Below are 24,230 nucleotides of genomic sequence, written 5' to 3' on the forward strand. Positions count from 1 at the left end.
TAATGCTGACATTTTGGAGACCACACTTTGAAAAACACTTTAGAGAGACAACCATTAGTGGTTTATTAAGAGGAAAGCGGAATATAGGTTTGATATTTGCATGACAAATATTTACTTGCCAAACCTAAATACACTGGATGTGATAATGAGAGAGTCCTATCTGAATATAAACACAGCACCAATTTAACAAACTGTTGTGTTAAATTTGAATAGCAAACTCTAAACACAGATAAGGAAATTAAATGAAAAAAATGTGTCATAATGATATTTTAGATATTGAGTCACCATTAAACTGGAATAATATATCACAGAAGTAGGAAGAGTCCATTAAGAAGTACAAAGTCGAGACCAAAAGCATGCTGTAGCTCAGAAATATGTGAATAGCCTCCTGGCTCAAACTCTGACCTCGCTGACCTATGGATTTCTGTGTGTCTTGAGCCCTGCCTGCAGTGGACCAGAGAAGCAAGCAGAGGAGCATCCTGGGCATATTTACTCACAGCCTTGCAAAATGGCAGCCACACATCTGTCTGCTATATTTGACCATGCTGGCATCCATGAAAGGAACACAAAGGTGGAAAACATCCACTCTGCATTACAGAACTCAATAACCTTTGAGGACGTGGCCATAGACTTCACCCAGGAGGAATGAGCATTATTGAATTCATGTCAGAGAAAACTGTACAGAGATGTGATGCTGGAGAACTATAGAAACTTGGCATCTCTGGAAAAGCAGCTCAGGAAACCCACTCTGATCACCCAGATGGAACAGGAAGATGAAATGAAAACAGAGACAGGAAATCACCAAGATACCTGTTCAAATGGGATGATTCTCCTCAAAACAAAACAATCACAACATAAGCAAGGTATTTTGGAGAAAGAAGCACTCAGTGGCAAGAAGGAGCAAACTCATGGAGGAAGATCCATTGATCAGAATAAAATTGTCTTGAGCATAAAATCTAGCATCACTCAGAATCAGGGAATTCATCCTGGTGAGAATCCCCATCAGTGCCTTCATCTCGGGGAAAGCCCTCAGAGATTGTTTACACCTTAACCCACATGAGAACATTCTTTTGGGGGAAAAATCCAGTGACTGTAAAAATGATAAAAGTACCTTCATCAGGAGTTCTTTCTTAGCTGTGCATAAGAAGCAACACACAAGAGAGAAATCCCACAAATGCACCGACTCTAGGAAAGTCTCAAGTTCAATCTTACATATTAAGCATGAAAAAAACTTGCATTAGAGAGAAATATTTTCAATGTAGCCAGTATGGTAAAGTATTACAGAACCACTCATCCGTTGCATTGCACATGAGAGCCCACAGTGGAGAAAAACCTTTTAAATGTAACCAATGTGGGAAAGCCTACAGTTCAAGCTCTTATCTTACATGGCACAAGAGAATTCACACTGGGGAGAAGCCCTATGAATGCCGTGACTGTGGAAAAACTTGCAGAGATAGTTCACTTCTTAGACAACATGAAGGAATTCATTCAAGGGACAAACCTTGCAAATGTGATCAGTGCAGCAAAACCTTCAGTAGAAGCTCTAGGCTTACCATGAACAAGATAATACATAACAAAGAGAAGCCCTATGCCTGCAATGATTGTGGGAAAACCTTCAATATTCTTTCATACCTTACAAGAAGAGGGTCCACACTGGTGAGAAGTCCACTGAGTGTAGCCACTGTGGAAAAGCATTAAGTAGTCCATCAGCCCTGAAGACACACCTGCGGATACATACTAGAGAGAAACCTTACAAGTGTGATCAGTGTGGGAGGACTTTTAGAATGAGCTGTAATCTTAATGTGCACAAGAAAATGCATGCTGGAGAGAAACCATGTACTTGCAATGACTGTGGGAAAGCCTTCAGGGATCACTCGTGCCTTAAAGAATACGTGAGAATTCACACTGGAGAGAAACCCTTTGCATGTAATCAGTGTGGGAAAGCCTTCAGAATGAAATCTTTCCTCACTTTACATAAGAAAATTCACATGAAAATGAAACAATATGAGTGTAGGGAGTGTGGGAAAGCCTTCGGTGGTCTCTTATCTCATAGGAGATATATAAAAAAGCACACGAGGGGAAAAGAAACCCTTCAAGTGTAATGAGTGTGAAAAGGCTTTTAGGAGGCATGTGTCCCTTACAATACCCATAAGAACTCACACTGGAGAGAAACCCTATGAGTGTGATCAATGTGGGAAAACCTTCAGCGTAAGGTGTAATCTTAGTGTGCACAAGAGAGTCCATACTGGTGAAAAGCCCTATCAATGCAGTGTCTGTGGACATGCTTTCATAAGCTCTCCTCCCTTCAGCGGCATCATGAGAGCACTCATGCTGGATAAAACTCCTAGTAAATGTCCATGTGCAGTAGTTTTCAGTGAACTCTCAATCTTAAAGGCATACAAGCAAATGCTAACTGCAGAGGAGAACTGGATGTAAAGAATGGGAGAAAGTCTCTGAATAATAGATCTGTGGGAGAAATATAAGTTATGCAATGACTGTGATAAATCCTTTATTCATCCCCTAGATATGTGACCACTTGATGCCAAAAGTAAAAACTTTTAGTGTCTCCAAGACTTGTTACTTGAGAAAAATAAACACCTAATGTTTTAAGCCAAAAAAAAAAGAAAGAAATACAAAGTCAAACAAATGTTTAAATATAAAGGAATCAATAAATATTTAGACACTGGGTAATTAAAACATACATGAGACAAAGATGTAAGTACTCTTCTCCAAAATAAAAGAATACCTCAAATTTTTTCATTATGACATCTCAGTAGTACCTACTAAGTACCTAAAAACTGTAATAAACTAATATAAACTTTATAGATTTTAATTTGGTAAAATACCCCTGCACCATTCATCAAGTCACATACTAGGGTTATATACTATTATGAAAACGGGACACATTTAATGATAAATCAATAGGAAATCAACTAACTCATGGCAACAGCAAAATATTTATTGGACCGTATATAATATATATTAAAAAAGAATGATTGTAATTGATAAAATCTATTTATCTACCACCTATTACCTATCTACCTAAATTCCAGTGGTCAATATTCAACAACCATGCAGTGATAATAAAATGCTATGGGCAGAAAATATCCCACAATGTGCAAATCTATAGGATAAAATGCAAATTTTGTGAGGACTTTATTAATGGAAAATTTGAAACAATATGTTTCTTTTAGTTTCTAAAGGCAAGGACATGGAAGATGAAAACCATGAGGATGATACTGAAGTTTAAGATGGATATCTAATACAAAGATAAAGGAGGAAAAAATATAATATACAGAACTGTTTATTCTACGTTATAGCTATTTAGACATGCATATAGATGTCTATACACCTTTAGTATAGAATACAGTTATTTCTAGTAGTTTTATATCTATCTATATTTATGTGTTTGCCTTCAGTTTACTACCATATCAAATATAGAATAAAGTCTTCCTACACATTTGATTCAAAGCATCTTATCTAGCCTAACAAGCATTTGGAAACAAATCCACTGTATATGCCATTTTTAATATCATAAGAAAAATTTTATATCATATGAAATTGTTACAATTTAATAACATACCAACAAAATGTTAATACTCTGCTATCCAGACTATCTATCTATTTATCATCTATCTATCTATCATCTATCTAGACAAATCTCTAATAGATTCAATTTTACCAAAGCCATTGTAAAGAGTAACCACTGGAGATTTCCATAGAATCAAGTCACAGAGGAACTTTCTATGAAATCATAAAGTTCTCTTAAAGCCACATTTTTATCCAAGGTTGGGGTGGAGAAAAGGACAAAGGAACCATACTGAAATATATTTTCAGAAGAATCCCTCTATAAAGATTTATAATTTCTAACAGCAGATAGAGAAAAAGTTACTATGCTGCCAGGATACTTGATCAAAATTATCATGTGGAGATAGGGTTGCTGTCACATAAGAGTGGCCGATTTGGTTAACCAATGAAAGTCACGTTCATATTTTCTTCATGTAGAACCATTTATCATCACGTTCATATTTTCTTCATGTAGAACCATTTATTTTAAGAATTGGCGCCCAATATAACAGACAGCTGAAAGTAAGAAACTGGATTAAATGCTTCCACTACATCAAAGAACACCATTTGTGGGAAACTGGCCAAGAGTAATACCATCAATAAACCCTACCTCACAAAAAACATTATATTGATTCTTTTGAAATAAAACTTTCAAGAAAGAAAATATGAAAAACCATGCCATGAAATACCACAGAAAATTGTGTGATTCTTTGAAATACTGTAAAATATTAATAGGATAAGCTCTTGCAAAATGTATGGGGAGATGCCAAGAAGAGGTTTTGAAACATGATTAATGGGTTCATGTGTTATGAGAAAAGGTTTAACAAATCATAGTCGTTAGTTATCAATAAACATAATGTCAGACATTGACGTAGGTACCATGGATATATTGACAAATAAAACAGAGAAGTATGTTATCTTCACAGAACTCGCATCCTGGTGAAGAATACAATTGCACACAGGAGCAGACATACAAACACATAAATATGATTAATATTTGTAACTGTTTTGAAGAAGAAATTAATATAACCCAAACTCACAATCTCATTTAAAAACAAAATAAAAGCAAAAGAAAAAGCCATCTGCTATTATGAGACTATAAGCTTAAAATAAGCACTGTGATGTAGCTTATATTTAAAACATTGGGTGAATGACAACATTGAACACAAAAAGGAAAAATAAGGAAGAGTTATACAAAATATTTTTAAAATAATAACAAAAGAAATGTTGAAGAACAACAAATAACACCTATCAATCTGAGAGGGTTTATGAATTTGGAAGAAATAATTATATAGCAAAGCAGTGATGATATACTAATATATTCTAATAATATGGTAAGGTAAAGGTTTTTTTTTTTCAAACTATAGGAACAAAGAAAGCCCAGGTTCTCAAAGAGAAGCAATGAAAGAGCCCTTAAAAAATCCCATACAACCTCATAAAAGTTTTATAAGCAATTTCAAATTTTTACTATAGGTATGGATTTTCAAGAAGTATTACCAATATTTATTTTGGAAAAACAAATCTTTAAAAATGAAATAGAATCATAGTATTTTAGTAAAACTATCTGAAACTGTAAAAATATGGAAGTCTGTTAGTAAGAATATATCCCATTAGAACAGGAGAAATGATTAAAAATATGACAGGAAATCAAAAGAAAGATTGGAAAAGATATTCCAAAAACTATGGCAATTGTTTTGCCTACTCAGAAAGCTTTTAAATAAAGGCTGTATAGATTGTTTTAAAAATTTTATAGTGGTTGAGAATAGGTTTGGGGGGATGAGTGAAAGCCTAATTGGGGCTTCTTAATATTTTGTATTAAAGTAAAAGAGTAGGGGCACCTGGGTGGCTCAGTTGGTTGGGTGTCTGACTCTTGGTTTCCACAAGGGTTGTGATATCATGGGTGGTGGGATCAGCCAGGCATGGGGCTCCATTCTCAGCAGGGAATCTGCTTGAAAGATTCCCTCCCTCTGCCCCTCCTCCTCGCACATGTTCATTCTCTTTCTCTCTCTCTCTCTCTCTAATAAATAAATCTTTAAAAAGTAGGAGTATAAATTTAATTATGTATTTAGTTTTTTCTCTAGTAATAGAGATTGCATTTAACAATATATATGACAATTAAATTGTGAAGAAATACTGTTATGTAAAGAAAAATTTGAAATAGTAATGCTAATTCTATTATTTAAAAATTATATTCAAGCTTGTGCAAAAAATTAATATATGTTGCATGTATTTGAACTCAGGCACACAAATGTTTGATTAAACTTGATTTAAATTATTCCTTTCTTAATAAGGCATTTTTTAATGAATATTCTACACTCAAGTTTCAAATTAAATTTCCCCCTATTGTTCGCTTTTGTACTGTTAGAAACATTTGCAAATCATTTTGATCTCTCTGTGAAGTCAGAAAATTCTTATACTAAACCTAAGGGTCTAGAATATTCACAAAATAATTTGTTTCTATACTAAGTTATGTTATGTATTATGTTATGGTTATGTTATCTTGATGACTTTCTCTAGGGAATTTGTATATTTTATCATGTTTCTACCAGTTGGAATTTAGCAATGAATTATTTTACTTCAATAAGGACGATTAAAATCTAAAGTATGTTGTTAGTGACATTTTGTCTCTGTAATTAAAATTCTAGAAATCATTTTTATATTGACAACTTTAGTGTGAAAAGTTTAAGCAAAATTCTAACTCCTTTTGTGAGGAGAAAACCTGCAGAATTTTCCTTTGAAAGATGTTTATTTCTTACATAGCACAGATTAAACTAGCTGTCCTTTGTGGTGGTGGAGTTGGGGCAGACAGACAGAAGGTGCATTTACATGTAGAAAAAAGAGATGTTCAAAGAGCTCTATCCAATAGAGCAAGTAGTCTATGTCTGTGCATTAACAATCAAACTGTAATTGACAATTTGAAAACATGTTGGTAAAAATTTTATAAATGTTTTCTGGATCCACTGTTCTTATGTGTCATAAAGTCTATGCCAAGCATCAGAGGTGCCAATGTTTCTTCCAGATAGACAGTTGCTTCTTGTTTATTCTTACTGATATATAAAGGCTTAGACCACAAATATTCAGTTTATTCACCTATAAAGTTAATTTTGTCTCTGCAAATGAATTTGATTAGCTTAGAAAAATTATGGATATATCAAGATTAGCTCTTAGATGGAACTCTAATAATTTCTTATTAACACAACTAACTGATCATCTTAACAATGTGAGAAAAAGATCTGTATTTATTATTGATTTACTTTATACTTCCCTAGTTTAAACAAATTAAAAAATATATTATGTTTTAAAATTACTACAGCCAAAATATTAAACTGAAAATTCACAGAAAAATCACAGTTTTATATAATATTTCATCTTATTAAAGTGAATTGGCTCTATCACTTACATGTAATGTTTATTATCAAAGCAAGTATTTTAGTTTTATCTATTTATTGACTTCTTTTTTATTTTCTATTTTATTATGGTATACCATTGGATATTCTTCTCTCATACCATGATGACTAAGAATTTAGTTATGTACTTAAAAATTTTACATATTTAAAAATATGGCTATAATTTTAAGTTTAAAGCAATCTACATGAAAATGAAAGGCAATCTGAGTATTTTCATTGTATAAAAGAAAATCATTATTCAAGGGTTTGATTATATTATCCATGCATTTATTTTTTTAACATAATAGCTCCATATAACAATGATAAAAGTTTGCCAAGTAATCCAAATATTCCAAATGGAGTGATAGAGAATAAGATATATAATGTAGATATTAACCAGTCTTCCATATTACTACATTTGTTAATTAGCATTAATCATCTGAAAAAATGTATTCTATTACATTATATATTTTAATGTTATGATCTTCATGAATTTACTCTTTTATATGACACATTTAATTTTTATTATGTATTAAATGCATAATAAATCAGTTACATAACAGCTAAAATTCTGGTTCCCTGAAACTCATAGCATAAATGCCAACACAGCTATAAATAAAATAGTTGTAAAATAAATACAAGTTACCAATTTTTATAACTGCTTTCAAAGGAAAATACAAGTTACTAAGAGAAACTATGTCTGGAGGAGTTATAGTGAAGTGTCAAATAAGAATTTAGAAAGATCTGATGTAAATCTATTACAGCAAAATATCAGAAGCACAATATGACATGGCCAAGTGGGGTTATATCAAGCATGCAATTTGGTTTAATATCTGAAAACTAATGCAATTCAACATATTAAAAGATTGTGAAAAGTTAAAGATTATTACAATAATTTTATAAATATTATTTGGTACAATTTACTACCTATTCATGCTGAAAACTCTCAAGAAACTTGAATAAAATGGAACTTCAAGCTGATAGAGGAGATGTACAAAACATTTAAAGTTAATATCATAACAACAGCCTGAATGCTTTCACTGTAAATTCAGGAAAAGTAAAAAAAAACAAAAACAATTACTCTCACCACTGCTATGCATTATTTTATTGAGAAACTAGCCAGTGCAGTAATGCATACAAAAGTAGCACCTTTAGGAAGAATTGTAATAAAAAAATAAAACTGTTTTCTAAGCAGAACATGAAATTCTTTATGTGGAAAATCTAAAAAATAAAAAAAAACATAAAAAAAGTTTCTAGAAATTATGGAATGTAACAAGATTTCAAAATACTAAATCAACATAAAGAAAAGTAATTATATTACCATACTATAAATAAATGAGTGGGAATTAAAATTTAAAAGAAAACTTTCAATTTACTATATCATCCCAAAGCATGAAATAATTAAGGACACATTAATACAGGGATGACCTTTACAATGAAAAGTCCAAATGTTGCAAAGAGAAATGAAAGACTGCCTAAATATAAATGAAATAGACAAACCCAGAGCTAGACTCATCCAAAAAAAAAAAAAAGAGGACTCAAATAAATAAAATTAGAAATAAAAGAGGAGACATTACAACTGATAACATAAAAAACACAAAGGATCAATAGAGGTTACCGGAAAAAACTGTTTGCCAACAAATCAGATAACCTAAAAGAAATGGGTAAATTCTTAGAAACATACACCTAATTAGACTGAATTATGAAGAAATAGAAAATTTGAACACAACAACTACTAAGGAGATTGAATCAATAATCAGAAAGCTTCCAACAAGGAAAAGATTGGGACCAGGTGGCTTCACTGGTAAATTCTACCAAATATTTAAAGAATTAATACTGATCCTTGTCAAACTCTTCCAAGAAATAGGAGAGGAAAGAACACTTCCAAACACATGGCCTGGAAGAACCAATATTGTTAAAATGTCCATACTACCCAAAGCAATCCACATATTCAATGCAATCCCTATTAACATTCCAATGGCATTTTTCACAAATGAATAAACAAACCTAAAATTAACATGGAACTATAAAGATTACAAATAGCCAAAGTAGTCCTGAGATAAAAGTACAAAATAGGAGGAATCACATTTCCTGATTTTAAACTATATTGCAAGGGCACATGCACCCCAATGTTTATAGCAGCAATGTCCACAATAGCCAAACTATGGAAAGAACGTAGATGTCCATCAACAGATGAATGGATAAAGAAGATGTGATTATACACACACACACACACACACACACACACACGCACACACACACAATAGAATATTATGCAGCCATCAAAAAATGAAATCTTGTTATTTACAACAAAGTGGATGGAACGAGAGGGTATTATGCTAAGCAAAATAAGTCAATCAGAGAAAGACAAGTATCATATGATCTCACTGATATGAGGAATTTGAGAAACAAAACAGAGGATCAGGGGAAGGGAAGGAAAAATGAAAGAAGATGAAACCAGAGAGGGAGACAAACCATAAGAGACTCTTAATCTCAGGAAACAAACTGAGGGTTGCTGGAGTGGTGGGGGTTCGGAGGGATGGGGTGGCTGCGTGATGGACCTTGGGGAGGGTATGTGCTATGGTGAGCGCTGTGAATTGTGTAAGACTGATGAATCACAACCTGTACTCCTGAAACAAATAATACATTATATGTTAATAAAAATTAAAAAAAAATATATTGCAGATCTATAATAATCAAGACAATATAGTACTGGCATAAAAACAGACACATTGATCAATGAAACAAAATAGAGAGCCCAGAAATAAACCTATACATATATGATCAATTAATTTAGGACAGAGGAGGCAAGAATATACAATGGGGAAAGGACAGTCTCTTCAATAAATGGTGTTGGGAAAACTGGGTAGCATCTTACAAAAGAATGAAACTGGATCACTCTCTTACACCTTACACAAAAATCAACTTGAAATGGATTAAAAACATGAACACAACACCTGAAGTCATAAAACTCCTAGAAGAAAACATAGGTGATAAGCCCTTTGACATAGGTTTTGGTGATAATTTTTTGAATTAGACACTAAAAGCAAAGTCAATAGAAGCAAAAATAATCATGTGGGACCACATCAAACTAAAAAGCTTCTGCACAGCAAAAGAAACCATCAACAAAATGAAGAGGAATCCTACTAAACAGGAGAAAATATGTACAAATAATAAGTGTGCTAAAGGGTTAATATACAAAATCCATAAAGAACTCATAAGTCTCCAATATAAAAATCCAATTAAAAATGGTCAGAACGGGGCGCCTGGGTGGCTCAGTCATTAAACGTCTGCCTTCGACTCAGGTCATGATCCCAAGATCCTGGGATTAAGCCCCACATCAGGCTCCCTGCTCAGTGGGAAGCCTGCTTCTCCCTCTCCCACTCCCCCTGCTTGTATTCCCTCTCTCGCTGTGTCTCTCTCTGTCAAATAAATAAATAAAATCTTAAAAAAAAATGGGTAGAAGATCTAAATAGACATTGACCCAAAGAAGATATCCAGATGGCCAACAGGTACATGAAAAGGTGCTCAATTATCAGAGAAATGAACTAATTATCAGAGAAATGCAAATCAGATATCACCTTATGCCTGTTAGAATGGCTATTACCAAAAAGACAAAAAATACAAGTGTTGGTGAGAATGAGGAGAAAAGGAACCCTTGTAGAGCCTGTGTGGAAAATAGCAAGGTAGTTCCTCAAAAAATTAAAAATAGAGGGTGCCTGGATGGCTCGGTTGATTAAGCATCTGCCTTCGGCTCAGGTCATGATCTCAGGGTCCTGGGATCAAGCCCTGCATCCAGGTCCCTGCTCATCGGGGAGTCTGCCTCTCCCTCTGTACCTCCCCCTGCTCACATTCTCTCCCTCTTAAATAAATAAAATATTAAAAATATTAAAAATAGATTTAACATATGATCCAGCAATTCCATTTCTCACTATCCAAAGGAGGTATTATTTACAACAGCCAAGATATGGAGACAACCTAAATGTCCCATCAGTGGACAAATGGATAAAGAAAATGTAGTGTGTGTATACACACATGCAAGCAAAGGAATATTAAAATATTTCCCTCATAAAGGAGAAGGAAATCCTGACATTTGCAACAACATGGATGGTCCTTGAAGACATTTTACTAGGTGAAATAAGTCAAACACAAATACTGGATGATCTCACTACATGTGTAGTAAAAGAAAAACTGAAAAAAACTCACAGATACAGAGAACAGATTGATGGTTGCTGAAGTAGTGGTGAAGGGGTGGGCAAAATAGGTGAAGGGGGTCAAAAGCTACAAAATAAATAAGTCTTGGAGATGTAATATATAGCATGGTGGCTTTAGTTAATGTTACTGTATCATGTATTTGAAAGTTGGTAAAAGAGTAATTCTAAAGTTCTCACAAGGAAAAAAAATGTAACAATGTTGGTGATGGATGTTAACCTGACTTACTATAGTAATTAGTTTGTAATATGAACATATATTGAACCATTATGATATACATCTAAAACTAGTATGTTTTATGTCAATTATATATCAATAAAAATAAATAAATAAGAAAATACAAAATAAATAAGTATAGTACATATGTATATACATGAACTGATAAAATTCAGTATTTGTTTTTATGTGAAATAACTTTATCAACTATAGTAAACTGTTTATGTACAGTTTTTGTTGTTGTTGTGAGTCTTACATTATTCACTTGTTTCTGAAGTTATTTAAACCAGTTATTTTTTCTCTTACCTTCCTCGGTGAGATCATTTTACACAGTCCTAATATGATTCAATTCTTTTTTTACAATATGTATTACATCCTGGGATGCCCTAACCTCCTTTCTTTTTTTTTTTTTTTTAATTTGTATATTATAGGTTCACTCTCTGTGCTGGAAATTTTTATGAGTTTTGAAAAACATATAGTGTCATATATCTACTGTTACAGTATCACACAGGATAGTTTCACCTCCCTGAAATCTGCTCTATGATAGACCTATTCAACTTATTATAATCCCCAAACCTCTGACAACCATTGATCTGTTTATCATCTCTATAAGCTTGCTTTTCTAAGTATTATGTAAATGATAGCACACAAAATGTAGCATTTTGAAGTAGCTTTCTTCATTTAACAATATAGATTTAAATTTCATCAATTTTTTGCATTACTTGATAGTTCATTCATTATATGAGTGAATAGTATTCCAGTGTATGGTTATATGATACTTCACTTATCCACTCACCTATTGAAGGACATTTTGGTTACTTGAAATTTTTGGTGATTATGAATAAAGATGCTATAAATATTCACATGCATATTTTTGGATGGACCTAGGCTTTCAATTCACTTGGTAAACATCTAGAAGTATGACTGCTGAATCAAATTATAAAACTATATATAGTTTTGTAAGAAAATACCAAATTCCAAATTTATATCCATTTTTATATCCCCATACACAATGGATGAGAATTTCTGTTGCTCCACATACTCTCAAGCATTTGGTGTCTTTAGGTTTTGGGTTTTAGCCAGCTTAAAAGTTGTGAAGTGGCCTTCCTTCCTTCCTTCCTTCCTTCTTTTTCTTTTCTTTCTTTCTTTTTTCATTTTAATTGCATTTTAATTAATTTATTTTGACATTTACAAAATAGCTGATGATCCAAAACAAGATTAAAAAGAGAGAGAATACCTTTTGAAGTGTGATAAGCTTAATTCGTTGCTTAAGAAATAAATACATTTTATGGGAGTGATTCATTAATTTTTAAGTCTACAGGACCATCCTTTAGGTCCATGCCAAAACACTGAAATTTTAGTATTTCATTTTTGTTTTAATTTACATTTCTCTAATGACAGATGATATTGACCAGTTTTTTCATATGCTTATTACCATCCCTACATATTCTTTGGTAGGTTGCCTGTTCAGATCTCTTGTTGCCTTTTTTTTTTCTACTTTAATTGAATTGTTTGTTTTCTTCTTGTCAAGTTTGAAAAGCTATTTATATATTTTGGAAACAAGTCCTTTATCAAATATGTTTCGCAAATATTTTCTCTCCCTTAACAATGTCTTTAACAGAAAACAAGCACTTAATTTTAGTCAAGTTCAACTTATTGTTTTCATGGATCATGCTTTGGGTGTTGTGTCTAAAATCTCATCATCTATCCCAAAGTCACAAAGATTTTTTCCTACATTGTCTTTTAGAAACTGTATAGTTTTCTACTTTACATTAAGGCGTGTGATCCATTTGAGTCCATTTTTGTGTAAGGTGCAAGGTCTTTGAATGTTTTTGTTGTTGTCTTTATTGCATATGTTTATGCATTAATCTAGCACCATTTGTGAAAAATACCTATTCTTTTTCTACTTAATTGATTTTAGGGCTTTGTCAAATATCAGTTAACTATATTTGTGTGGGTGTCTCTCTGGGCTCTCTATTCTGTTCCATTGATCCATCTGTTTATTCTTTCACTGACATTGAGCTTTATGAAAAGAAGTTTGTTTTGTTAATGTTTTAATTTTGCCCTCACAACAATATTTTGAGACCTCATAATTTAAGTTGGATTCTTTCTTTTTTATATCTCCAGTATGATTTTGTGTATCTCTGGAAATGTTTTATTCCTTATAAGTGTGGTAGAACTTATAAAATCATTTTGGTCTAGTGTTTTTACAAGAAAATTAATTAAGGATTAAATTTGTTTATTTACTACAGAGTATTATCAAATTTGTATTGTTCGTTGAATTTGAGTTCGTAAATATACAGTTTTAGAATTTGGTCCTTATATTAGTTTTCTAGGGATGTTGTACCAAAATATCATAAGCTGAGTATTAAATAATAGAAATTTACTATTTCATAATTCTGGAGGTTAGAAGTCTAAGATCAGGGTGTTAGCAGTGTCATTTCCTTCTGAGGACCATGCAAAGAAATCTGTTACATGGCTATCTCTTAGATTCTAGAGGTTTGCTGGCAATCTGGAACTGTTGGCTTGTGAGTATATCACCTTAATCTCTGCCTTTACGTTCTGTGTTTGTCTCTAAATTTCCTCTTTTAAAAGGACACTAGTCATATTGGATTGGGGTTCATCCTACCAGTGTGGCCTTCTCTTAGTTAATTACATCGGAGATGAACCTATTTCCAAAAAAGATCACATTCTAAGGTCTTGGAGTAAGGACTTCAGCTATGAATTTTGGGGGAAGGGGGTGGGCACAATTCAAACCATAAGATTCCTTTTCATACATTTCCATCTTTTGGATAAATGTTGATATTTTTCTTCTCTCTTTTTTAATTGAGGTATAACTGACATGTAACATTATATTAATTTCTACTGTACAGTGTAAGGATTTGATATTTGCATATATTGTGAAATGATCACCACAAGTCAAGTTAATATCCCTGACAATTTTTTTTTGTTAGTTTTTAAACCATTACTCAACTCACACAAAAACTGGTAACATATTTTGTGGCTTAAGTTCTGGTGTGCTTTTCAAAATCCAGGCATATATATTCACCTGGATTTTTAACATCCAAATGAAAATTCCCTATCTTTTAAATTGAATGCTTTTTAAATTTATGTTTTTTTGTGATTATTGTTTTTTTAACCACCTTTGATTTACTTTCTACCTAGGACTTTTCTGTAGTTTGTTTTCTTCACTTAGCTATGTTATTGTTGCAGGTTGACTTTAATTATTTCCTCTCAATCTTTGCTGTATGAGTTTGAGAGCTATATTCAATTTCTTTTTTATTTTAGTGAATATGCTTCATCTTTTAACATGCATAAATAATTTGATAAGTCTGAATTTATTATCTTAACCCAGCTCATGAAAATATAAATAATCTAAACATTTGCCACAAAATTACTATTGCTGTTGTCTATTATTTTACTTTTGCTTATTATTAATTTCATGTAAAACACACTAATGTGATCATCATTTTTTACAAATTATTGTTTTTTTCGCAACATTTTGTTTCAAATAATTTCTTCAGTGTTCTTTCTTTCTTTTAATGTTTTATTTATTTATTTATTTATTTATTTATTTATTTATTTGACAGAGAGAGAGGGAGAAAGCACAGATAGGGGAAGCAGCAGAGGGAGAGGGAGAAGCAGGCTACCGAGTGAGCAAGGAGCCCAACTCAGGGCTTGATCCCAGGACTCTAGGATCATGACCTGAGCTGAAGGCAGACACTTAACCAAATGAGCCACCCAGGTGCCCCATCAAAGTTCTTTATTTCAAAGATCTCTGTTACGGGATTATTTTTTTCTTCCTGAAATATTTACCTTATTAATTCATGGAATGTATGTTGTTGGTGATGATTTTCATTTTTTTCTTATGTGAAAATGTTAACTCGTCCTTCCTCCTGAAAGATAGGCCCAATAATGCCTTCCAAAGATATCTGCATCCTATTCCCTGAAAACTGTGAATATATTAGTTTACTTGTGAAAGGAAATTAAGCTTGCAAGTGAAATCAATTTTGCTAATCTGCTGACCTTAAACTAGGGACAGCAATGGATTTCCCAGGTAGGCCCAATGTAATCACAAGGGTCTTTCTAAGAGAAGGAGGGAGAAGAAGGGGACAATTGAAGAGTTATAAAAATGTAAGCAGAGTCAGATACTGTGTCACTGGCTTTAAAGATGAAGGGAGAGGGGGTATGAGCCAAAGAACACAAGAGGCTTCAGAAGTTGGAAAGAGTGATGCAACAAATTCTCTCCTTGAGTCTACAGAAAGAAGTGTAACCCTGCAGACTTGGGATGTCAGATGCATGAAGCTCTGTTGCACTTCTGAACTACAGAACTTTAAGGGGCAGAGCAAGATGACAGAGGAGTAGGAGACCTGGATTTCCTCTGGTCTCAGGAATTCAGGGGGATAGGGATCAAACCATTCTGAACACCTACGAACTCAACAGGAGAGTGAAGAAAAGAATAGCAGCAACTCTCTGAACAGAAAAGCGACCACTTTCTGGAAGGTAGGACGTGTGGAGAAGTGAATCCGAGGCAATATTCGGGAGGATAGACGGCGGGGGAGGGGGCCTCCGTCGGCCGCTTCTGGCAAGTGATAGAGCCGCGGAGCACAAAATCGGAACTTTTAGAAGTCGGCTCCACTGAGGGACGTTGCTCCAGTGGCTAAGCGGGGGGTGGAACCCTCATGGGACCGTGTGGTCTCAGGAGCCTCGGGGTCACAGAAAGACCGGGGGTGTCTGAGTGCGGCAGAGCTTCCAGGTATTGGAGCAGGGAAGCCGACTGCAGAGACGGAGCCAAGGCGCGGGCTCTCAAGCTCGGGGTTGCCATAAACTGTGATCTGCGGCCCAGTCGGGCCACTGCTCCTCCAGCAGGGACCCAACAAGCGGCAGAGCCGGGGAGACTCCCCTTTCTCCCCCCGGGAGGAGCAGCATGGGAGCGCACCACAGGGATCTGCTGGGTTTGGAGACTCCACACGGGGTCGGGTGCCAGAGATAGCAACGCTCAGTCACAGGCCGGGTGAGCACGGAGTGCGGCCGGAGACCAGGGAGACGGGAGTGATTGACTGCTTTTCTCTGGGGGCTCACTGAGGAGTGGCCCCCTAGTTCTCAGCTCCTCTGGGGCGGAGATTGGGAGGCCACCATTTTCACTCTCCTCATCCAAAGCTGTACCGAAAGCTTGCAGGGAACAAAAGCTCCCTAGAGCAAACCTGAGCAGCTTGCTTAGCCCGGACCGACAAGGGTGGGGCAATTCCGCCTCAGGCAAAGACATTTGGGAACCACGGCAATAGGCCCCCTCCCCCAGAAGATCAACAAGAACAGCCAGACAAGACCAAGTTTACCGATCAATTAGAACGGCAGAACTCCAGTGCTAGGGGAATACTGCACATAGAATTCATGGCTTTTTTACCACGATTCTTTAGTCTTTCAAAGTTAATTTTTTTAACTGTCTTTTTTTTTAATGTTTCTTTTTCCCTTTTCAACCAACATCTTATCAATCTCTTTTTTAAAAAACATTTTTATTTTTCATTTTTAGAGCCATATTCTATCCCTTCATAGTAGTTACCCTTATTTTTGGCATAATTATATAAGTTGTTCTCACATCAAAATCTTGAGCTACAGTTTCATCTAACAGATCAAAATATACCCTAAATCTCTAGTGTATGGCTTTGTTCTAGTGTCCTTCCTGATCACATTCTCTCCTTTTTTAATTTTTTTTACTTTTTTAAATCCTCATTTCTTTTTTCAAACAACCTCTTATCTTCTCAATACCTTTTATAAAATCTTTTATAATTTTCATCCTTACAGTCATAGTCCATCCCTTCACATATTAACCCTTATTTTTGTACGTATATAAGTTTTTCTTTATTTAAAATTTTGGGAGGCACTTTCTTCTAACAGACCAAAATGCACCCAAAATCTAGTGTATGGCACTGATCTATGCACCAGCCTGATCATATGTGAACATTTTCTGGGGTTTTTTTTTGTTTTGTTCTGTTTTTATTCCTTTTTCTTTTTCTTTTTTCTTCCTTTCCCTTTCTTTTCACCTGGTTTCAGGTCTTTTCGGATTTGTTTAGAGTATATTTTCTGGGGACATTGTTACCCTGTTAGCATTTGTTCTCTCGTTCATCTATTCTCCTCTGGACAAAATGACAAGATGGAAAAAATCACCTCAACAAAAAGAACAAGAGGCAGTACTGACTGCCAGGGACCTACTCAATATGGACATTAGTACGATGTCAGAACTAGAGTTCAGAGTGATGATTTTAAAGATACCAGCTGGGCTTGAAAAAAGCATGGAAGTTATTAGAGAAACACTTTCTGGAGAAATAAAAGAACTAAAATCTAATCAAGTTGAAATAAAAAGGCTATTAATGAGGTGGAATCCAAATTGGGGTCTCTAACTGCTAGAATAAATGAGACAGAAGAGAGAATTAGTGATATAGAAGACCAAGTGATGGAAAATAAAGATGCTGAGAAAGAGATAAATAACTACCAGATCACGAGGGCAGAATTCGAGAGATAAGTGATACCATAAGACGAAACAATATTAGAATAATTGGGATCCCAGAAGAAGAAGAGAGAGAGGGGCAGAAGGTAAATTGGAGCAAATTATAGCAGAGAACTTCCCTAATTTGGGGAAGGAAACAGGCATCAAAATCCAGGAGGCACAAAGACCCCCCTCTCAAAATCAGTAAATATAGGTCAATACCCCGACATCTAATAGTAAAACTTACGAGTCTCAGGAACAAAGACAAAATCCTGAAAGCAGCTCGGGAGAAGAGATCTGTAAACTACAATGGTAGAAACATTAGATTGGAAACAGACCTATCCACAGAGACCTGGCAGGCCAGAAAGGACTGGCATGATATCTCAGAGTGCTAAAGGAGAAAAATATGCAGCCAAGAATACTATATCCAGCTAGGCTGTCATTGAAAATAGAAGGAGAGATAAAAAGCTTCCAGGACAAACAAAAACTAAAGGAATTTGCAAACACCAAACCAGCCCTACAAGAAATATTGATAGGGGTTCTCTAAAAAAAGAGAGAGCATAAAAGCGACATAAACCAGAAAGGAACACAGACAATATACAGTAACAGTCACCTTACAGGCAATAGAATGGCACTAAATTCATATTTTTTAATAGTTACCCTGAATGTAAATGGGCTAAATTCCTCAATCAAAAGACTCAGGCTATCAGATTGGTTAAAAAAACAAGACCCATTGATATGCTGTCTGCAAGAGACTCATTTTAGACCCAAAGACACACCCAGATTGAAAGTGAAGGGGTGGAAAAACATTTACCATGCTAATGGACACCAAAAGAAAGCTGGGTGGCAATCCTTATATCAGACAAGTTAGATTTTAAACCAAAGACTGTAATAAGAGATGAGGAAGGACACTATATCCTACTTGAGGGGTCCATCCAACAAGAAGATCTAATAATTGTAAATATCTATGCCCCTAACATGGGAGCAGCCAATTATATAAGCCAATTAATAACAAAAGCAAAGAAACACATCAACAACAATACAGTAATAGTGGGGGACATTAACACCTCCCCTCACTGAAATGGACAGATCTAAGCAAAAGATCAGCAAGGAAATAAAGACTTTAAATGAAACACTGGACCAAATGGACTTCACAGATAAATTCAGAACATTCCATCCCAAAGCAACAGGATACACATTCTTCTCTAGTGCCCACGGAACATTCTCCAGAGTAGATCATATCCTAGGTCACAAATCAGGTCTCAACCAGTACCAAAAGATTGGGATTATTCCCTGCATATTTTCAGACCACAATGCTTGAAAACTAGAACTCAATCACAAGAGGAAAGTCGGAAAGAACTCAAATACATGGAGGCTAATAAGTATCCTACTAAAGAATGAATGGGTCAACCAGGAAATTAAGAAGAATTAAAAAAATTCATGGAAAGAAATGAAAATGAAAACACAACTGTTCAAAATCTTTGGGATACAGCAAAGGCAGTCCTAAGAGGAAAGTATATAGCAATACAAGCCTTTCTCAAGAAAAAGGCCTCAAATACACAACCTAACCCTACACCTAAAGGAGCTTGAGAAAAAACAGCAAATAAAGCCTAAACCCAGCAGGAGAAGAGAAATAATAAAGATCAGAGCAGAAATCAATGAAATAGAAACCAAAAAAAAAACAAAACAAAACAGTAGAACAGATCAACGAACCTGGGAGCTGGTTCTTTGAAAGAATTAACAAGATTGATAACCCCCTGGCCAAACTTATCAAGAAGAAAAGAGAAATGACCCAAATCAACAAAATCATGAATGAAAGAGGAGAGATCACAACCAACACCAAAGAAATACAAACAATTATAAGAACATATTATGAGCAACTCTATGCCAGCAAATTAGATAACCTGGAAGAAATGGGTGCATTCCTAGAGATGTACCAACTACCAAAACTGAACTAGGAAGAAATAGAAAACCTGAGCAGACCTATATCCACTAAGGAAAGTGAAGCACTCATCAAAAATCTCCCAACAAACAAAAGCCCAGGGCCAAATGTCTTCCCAGGGGAATTCTACCAAACATTTAAAGAAGAATTAATACCTATTCTTCTGAAACTGTTCCAAAAAATAGAAAGGGGAGGAAAACTCCCAATCTCATTTTATGAGGCCACCATTACCTTGATTCCCAAACCAGACAAAGACCCCATCAAAAAGGAGAATTACAGACCAATATCCTTGATGAACATGGATGCAAAAATTCTCACCAAAATACTAGCCAATAGGATCCAACAGTACATTAAAAGGATTATTCACCATGACCAAGTGGGATTTGTCCCTGGGCTACAAGTTTGGTTCAACATCCGCAAATCAATCAGGGTGATACAATACATTAATAAAAGAAAGAACATCTCCTCACACTAGATGCAGAAAAAGCATTTGACAAAGTACAGCATCCTTTCTTGATCAAAACTCTTCAGTGTATATGGATAGAAGATACATACCTCAATATCATAAAAGCCATCTATTAAAACTCCACCATGAATATTATTCTCAATGGGGAAAAACTGAGAGCTTTCCCCTAAGGTCAGGAATGCAGCAGGGATGTCCACTATCACCACTGCTATTCAACATAGTATTAGAAGTCCTAGCCACAGCAATCAGACAACAAAAAGAAATCAAAGGCATCCATATCGGCAAAGAAGAAGTCAAACTCACTGTTTGCAGATGATATGATACTTTATGTGGAAAACTCAAAAGACTCCACCCCAAAACTGCTAGAACTCATACATGAGTTCAGTAAAGTGGCAGGATATAAAATCAATGCACAGAGATCATTGGCATTCCTATACACCACCAACAAGACAGAAGACAGAGAACTTGAGTTGATACCATTTACAACTGCACCCAAAACCATAAGATACCTAGGAATAAATCTAACCAAAGCCGCAAAGGATCCGTACTCAGAAAACTATAAAATACTCATAAAAGAAATTGAGGAAGACACAAAGAAATGGAAACATGTTCCATGCTCATGGATTGGAAGAACAAATATTGTGAAGATGTCAATGCTACCTAGAGCAATCTACACATTCAAAGCAATCCCCATCAAAATACCATCCACTTTTTTCAAAGAAATGGAACAAATAGTCCTAAATTTGTATGGAACCAGAAAAGACCTCGAATAGCCAGAGGAATGTTGAAAAAGAAAAGCAAAGCTGGTGGCATCACAATTCCGGGCTTCCAGCTTTATTACAAACCTGTCATCATCAGGACAGTATGGTACTGGCACAAAAACAGACACATAGACCAATGGAACAGAATAGAGAGCCCAGTAATGGACCCTCACCTTTGTGGTCAACTAATCTTTGACAAAGCAGGAAGGAATGTCCAATGGAAAAACGACAGTCTCTTCAACAGATGGTGTTGGGAAAATTGGAAAGCCACATGCAGAAGAATGAAATTGGACCATTTCCTTACACCACACACAAAAATAGACTCCAAATTGTTGAAAAACCTAAGTGTGAGACAGGAGTCCATCAAAATCCTAAAGGAGAACACAGGCAGCAACCTCTTTGACCTCAGCCGCAGCAACTTCTTCCCAGAAACATTGTGAAAGGCAAAGGAAGCAAGGGCAAAAATGAAGTATTGGGACCTCATCAAGATAAAAAGCTTTGCACAGCAAAAGAAACAGGCAACAAAACCAAAAGACAATTGACAGAATGGGAGGATATTTGCAAATGACATATCAGATAAAGGGCTAGTATCCAAAATCTATAAAGAACTTATCAAATGCAACACTCAAAGAACAAATGATCCAATCAAGAAATGGGCAGAAGACATGAACAGACATTTTTCCAAAGAAGACATCCAAATGGCCAACAGACACATGAAAAAGTGCTCAACATCGCTCGGCATCAGGGAAATCCAAATCGAAACCTCAATGGGAGGGCACCTGGGTGGCTCAGATGGTTAATCGTCTGCCTTCGGCTCAGGTCCTGATCCCAGGGTCCTGGGATCGAGTCCCACATTGGGCTCCCTGTTCCTTGGGGGCCTGCTTCTCCCTCTGCTTCTCTCTCTGTCTCTCTCCCTCTCTCTGTCCCTCTGTCTCTCATGAATAAATAAATGAAATCTTAAAAAAAAAAAAAACCTCAATGAGATATTACCTCACAACAGTCAGAATGTCTAAAATTAACAAATCAGGAGATGACATGTTGGCGGGGATGTGGAGAAAGGGGAATCTTCCTACACTGTTGATGGGAATGCAAGCTGGTGTAGCCACTCTGGAAAACAGTATGGAGGTTCCTCAAAAAGTTGAAAATAGAGTTACCATACGATCCAGCAATTGCAGTACTGGGTATTTACCCCAAAGTTACAAATGTAGGAATCTGAAGGTGTACGTGCACCCCAATGTTTATAGCAGCAATGTCCACAATATCCAAACTGTGGAAAGAGCCAAGATATCCATCAACAGATGAATGGATAAAGAAGATGTGGTATATATACACAATGGAATATTATGCAGTCATCAAAAGGAATGAGATCTTGCCATTTGCAACGACGTGGATGGAACCGGAGGGTATTATGCTGAGCGAAATAAGTCAGTCAGAGAAAGACATCTATCATATGACCTCACTGATATGAGAAATTCTTAATCTCAGGAAACAAACTGAGGGTTGCTGGAGTGGTGGGTGGTGGGAGGGATGGGGTGGCTGGGTGATAGACATTGGGGAGAGTATGTGCTATGGTGAGTGCTGTGAATTGTGCAAGACTGTTGAATTACAGATCTCTACCTCTGAAGCAAATAATACATTATATGTTAAAAAAAAAAAAGAAGAAAATAGCAGGAGGGTTAGAATGAAGGAGGGAAATCGGAGGGGGATAGGAACCATGAGAGACTATGGACTCTGAAAAACAAACTGAGGGTTCTAGCGGGGAGGGGGTGGGAGGATGGGTTAGCCTGGTGATGGGTATTAAAGAGGGCATGTTCGGCATGGAGCACTGGGTGTTATATGCAAACAATGAATCATGGAACACTACATCAAAAACTAAGGATGTAATGTATGGTGATTAACATAACAATAAAAAATGTAGAAGTGAACTACAGAACTTTAAGATAATTAATTTGTGTTACTTAAGCTACTGCATTTGTGGTAACTTTTTACAGCAGCAGTTGAAAACCAATACACATATTTTGGCTTGGTATAAAACCTTAACTTGACAAGTATTTTCTCTCTGTTCTTTGAATATAGTTCTCTCTTTGAATATAGATAGTAAGACTACTATGCGGGTCAAAAGTGCTTTTGTTCTAGCTGATATTTAGATTTTCACTTTGTCTTTATAATCTGATTTTTTTTCCTACAATTCCTCCCCCTCTCCTTTTTTTTTTTTTTTTTCCAGCTGTAGCTGTATTTTCTCTTTCTCTGGTTCATTTATTTTATTAGTTTTAAAAAATGCTTAACCATTAACTCTCAAATAGTTCCTCTACCCTATTTTCTGTATACATTTTTCTAGGACCACACTTAGACATTTGTTAGAACTTCTCATTCTGTTCTCCACATCACCTTACGTTTCCCTATTTTCATGTTTTTGTCTCTGTAAAGAATTCTGCTTCATTATTTCAGGTTCAAATATAAGCTTACTAATTCTTTTGAAAACTTTTATTTCATAGATATAATTCATAGAAAATTTGGGGTGAAGTAGTTTAATGAATCTTTATTTCAGATAGGTATTTGTCTCTGCCACCTCCTTGGAGCCTAGTAGTAATGGCAAACTGATAGGCCTCCAGGTGCTTTTAATTTTCCCTGTCTTACCTGGGGAAATGTGATCTACCTTCCTCACTACTCCTGGCAGTGTCTTTGTGTTTGTTTGTTCTATTTGTCTATTTGGTTTTCTTGGCTCAGGATGTGTCTGTGTATATATATCAAATCATATTTGTTTTGTAGTCACATTTCACCATGCTTTATATAAATATTACAATATTTAAATAAAGAGTATTTACATTCAGAAAGTGGTTACATTTTAGCAGGAGGTTAGCTGTGAATAAATTTGAAAGACAAAAAGAAAATCCTTAAAAAGATAAAACTTACTTTTAAGAAAACTTTCATTCTTACTGAACTTTATAGATCTCAGATTTTCTTTCAATTTTTATTTTAGGCTCTATATGGGTAATTGAAACAGAAATAGAACCACACCCTGCCCTCAAAGATGTTCCAAAGTATAAGTGAAATTTATATTATAAACTTATGTTTTAAGCAAATGTGGTGTTATATCAGAGGCAATAAGTCAGTGTTGTGATCATTGTAGAAAAACATTCCTGATTTTAAAAAAGATTCTAAATGTTCTATATGATGAACATTTTCTTATTTAAGT

General features: G+C 35.1%; 1 pseudogene; it reads left to right on the plus strand.

Annotated features, from left to right (window-relative positions):
* Window positions 1-1,420: 1,420 nt before the first annotated feature.
* LOC112825968 (uncharacterized) lies at window positions 1,421-2,436 on the plus strand (annotated as a pseudogene).
* The last annotated feature ends 21,794 nt before the right edge of the window (window positions 2,437-24,230 follow it).

Source organism: Callorhinus ursinus, unplaced genomic scaffold (assembly GCF_003265705.2).
Source record: "Callorhinus ursinus isolate GAN/ISIS: 27379988/994484 unplaced genomic scaffold, GSC_fseal_2.0 scaffold4, whole genome shotgun sequence".
Taxonomy (NCBI): domain Eukaryota; kingdom Metazoa; phylum Chordata; class Mammalia; order Carnivora; family Otariidae; genus Callorhinus; species Callorhinus ursinus.